Consider the following 4,207-nt stretch of genomic DNA (forward strand, 5'->3'; position numbering starts at 1 on the left):
CAGGTACAGAGCATAGGGAAGTACAGTTACATCAAGCAGCATACAGGTAATCACAGCATACCAGGTACACAGCATAGGGAAGTACAGTTACATCAAGCCGCATACAGGTACTCACAGCATACCAGGTACAGAGCATAGGGAAGTACAGTTACATCAAGCAGCATACAGGTAATCACAGCATACCAGGTACACAGCATAGGGACGTACAGTTACATCAAGCCGCATACAGGTAAATCACAGCATACCAGGTACACAGCATAGGGACGTACAGTTACATCAAGCCGCATACAGGTTAATCACAGCATACCAGGTACACAGCATAGGGACGTACAGTTACATCAAGCCGCATACAGGTAATCACAGCATACCAGGTACACAGCATAGGGACGTACAGTTACATCAAGCAGCATACAGGTAATCACAGCATACCAGGTACACAGCATAGGGACGTACAGTTACATCAAGCCGCATACAGGTAAATCACAGCATACCAGGTACACAGCATAGGGAAGTACAGTTACATCAAGCCGCATACAGGTAATCACAGCATACCAGGTACACAGCATAGGGACGTACAGTTACATCAAGCCGCATACAGGTAAATCACAGCATACCAGGTACACAGCATAGGGACGTACAGTTACATCAAGCCGCATACAGGTAATCACAGCATACCAGGTACACAGCATAGGGACGTACAGTTACATCAAGCAGCATACAGGTAATCACAGCATACCAGGTACACAGCATAGGGAAGTACAGTTACATCAAGCCGCATACAGGTAATCACAGCATACCAGGTACACAGCATAGGGAAGTACAGTTACATCAAGCCGCATACAGGTAAATCACAGCATACCAGGTACACAGCATAGGGACGTACAGTTACATCAAGCAGCATACAGGTAATCACAGCATACCAGTTACACAGCATAGGGAAATACAGTTACATCAAGCAGCATACAGGTAATCACAGCATACCAGGTACACAGCATAGGGAAGTACAGTTACATCAAGCAGCATACAGGTAATCACAGCATACCAGGTACACAGCATAGGGAAGTACAGTTACATCAAGCAGCATACAGGTAATCACAGCATACCAGGTACACAGCATAGGGACGTACAGTTACATCAAGCAGCATACAGGTAATCACAGCATACCAGGTACACAGCATAGGGAAGTACAGTTACATCAAGCAGCATACAGGTAATCACAGCATACCAGGTACACAGCATAGGGACGTACAGTTACATCAAGCCGCATACAGGTAAATCACAGCATACCAGGTACACAGCATAGGGAAGTACAGTTACATCAAGCCGCATACAGGTAATCACAGCATACCAGGTACACAGCATAGGGACGTACAGTTACATCAAGCCGCATACAGGTAAATCACAGCATACCAGGTACAGAGCATAGGGACGTACAGTTACATCAAGCAGCATACAGGTAATCACAGCATACCAGGTACACAGCATAGGGAAGTACAGTTACATCAAGCCGCATACAGGTAATCACAGCATACCAGGTACACAGCATAGGGAAGTACAGTTACATCAAGCCGCATACAGGTAAATCACAGCATACCAGGTACACAGCATAGGGACGTACAGTTACATCAAGCAGCATACAGGTAATCACAGCATACCAGGTACACAGCATAGGGAAGTACAGTTACATCAAGCCGCATACAGGTAAATCACAGCATACCAGGTACACAGCATAGGGAAGTACAGTTACATCTAGCAGCATACAGGTAATCACAGCATACCAGGTACACAGCATAGGGAAGTACAGTTACATCAAGCCGCATACAGGTAATCACAGCATACCAGGTACACAGCATAGGGAAGTACAGTTACATCAAGCCGCATACAGGTAATCACAGCATACCAGGTACACAGCATAGGGAAGTACAGTTACATCAAGCCGCATACAGGTAATCACAGCATACCAGGTACACAGCATAGGGAAGTACAGTTACATCAAGCCGCATACAGGTAAATCACAGCATACCAGGTACAGAGCATAGGGACGTACAGTTACATCAAGCAGCATACAGGTAATCACAGCATAGGGAAGTACAGTTACATCAAGCCGCATACAGGTAATCACAGCATACCAGGTACACAGCATAGGGAAGTACAGTTACATCAAGCCGCATACAGGTAAAACACAGCATACCAGGTACACAGCATAGGGAAGTACAGTTACATCAAGCAGCATACAGGTAATCACAGCATACCAGGTACACAGCATAGGGACGTACAGTTACATCAAGCCGCATACAGGTAATCACAGCATACCAGGTACACAGCATAGGGAAGTACAGTTACATCAAGCCGCATACAGGTAATCACAGCATACCAGGTACACAGCATAGGGAAGTACAGTTACATCAAGCCGCATACAGGTAATCACAGCATACCAGGTACACAGCATAGGGAAGTACAGTTACATCAAGCAGCATACAGGTAATCACAGCATACCAGGTACACAGCATAGGGAAGTACAGTTACATCAAGCCGCATACAGGTAATCACAGCATACCAGGTACACAGCATAGGGAAGTACAGTTACATCAAGCCGCATACAGGTAATCACAGCATACCAGGTACACAGCATAGGGACGTACAGTTACATCAAGCCGCATACAGGTAATCACAGCATACCAGGTACACAGCATAGGGAAGTACAGTTACATCAAGCAGCATACAGGTAAATCACAGCATACCAGGCACACAGCATAGGGAAGTACAGTTACATCAAGCAGCATACAGGTAATCACAGCATACCAGGTACACAGCATAGGGAAGTACAGTTACATCAAGCAGCATACAGGTAATCACAGCATACCAGGTACACAGCATAGGGAAGTACAGTTACATCAAGCAGCATACAGGTAAATCACAGCATACCAGGTACAGAACATAGGGAAGTACAGTTACATCAAGCAGCATACAGGTAATCACAGCATACCAGGTACACAGCATAGGGAAGTACAGTTACATGAAGCCGCATACAGGTAATCACAGCATACCAGGTACACAGCATAGGGAAGTACAGTTACATCAAGCAGCATACAGGTAATCACAGCATACCAGGCACACAGCATAGGGAAGTACAGTTACATCAAGCAGCATACAGGTAATCACAGCATACCAGGTACACAGCATAGGGAAGTACAGTTACATGAAGCCGCATACAGGTAATCACAGCATACCAGGTACACAGCATAGGGAAGTACAGTTACATCAAGCCGCATACAGGTAATCACAGCATACCAGGTACACAGCATAGGGACGTACAGTTACATCAAGCCGCATACAGGTAATCACAGCATACCAGGTACACAGCATAGGGAAGTACAGTTACATCAAGCCGCATACAGGTAATCACAGCATACCAGGTACACAGCATAGGGAAGTACAGTTACATCAAGCAGCATACAGGTAATCACAGCATACCAGGTACACAGCATAGGGAAGTACAGTTACATCAAGCCGCATACAGGTAATCACAGCATACCAGGTACACAGCATAGGGACGTACAGTTACATCAAGCCGCATACAGGTAATCACAGCATACCAGGTACACAGCATAGGGAAGTACAGTTACATCAAGCAGCATACAGGTAATCACAGCATACCAGGTACACAGCATAGGGACGTACAGTTACTTCAAGCTGCATACAGGTAATCACAGCATACCAGGTACACAGCATAGGGACGTACAGTTACATCAAGCCGCATACAGGTAATCACAGCATACCAGGTACACAGCATAGGGAAGTACAGTTACATCAAGCCGCATACAGGTAATCACAGCATACCAGGTACACAGCATAGGGAAGTACAGTTACATCAAGCCGCATACAGGTAATCACAGCATACCAGGTACACAGCATAGGGACGTACAGTTACATCAAGCCGCATACAGGTAATCACAGCATACCAGGTACACAGCATAGGGAAGTACAGTTACATCAAGCCGCATACAGGTAATCACAGCATACCAGGTACACAGCATAGGGAAGTACAGTTACATCAAGCCGCATACAGGTAATCACAGCATACCAGGTACACAGCATAGGGACGTACAGTTACATCAAGCAGCATACAGGTAAATCACAGCATACCAGGTACAGAGCATAGGGAAGTACAGTTACATCAAGCAGCATACAGGTAATCACAGCATAC

The sequence above is a fragment of the Crinia signifera genome, chromosome 7, assembly GCF_055691185.1.
Source record: "Crinia signifera chromosome 7, ASM5569118v1, whole genome shotgun sequence".
NCBI classification, from domain to species: Eukaryota; Metazoa; Chordata; class Amphibia; order Anura; family Myobatrachidae; genus Crinia; species Crinia signifera.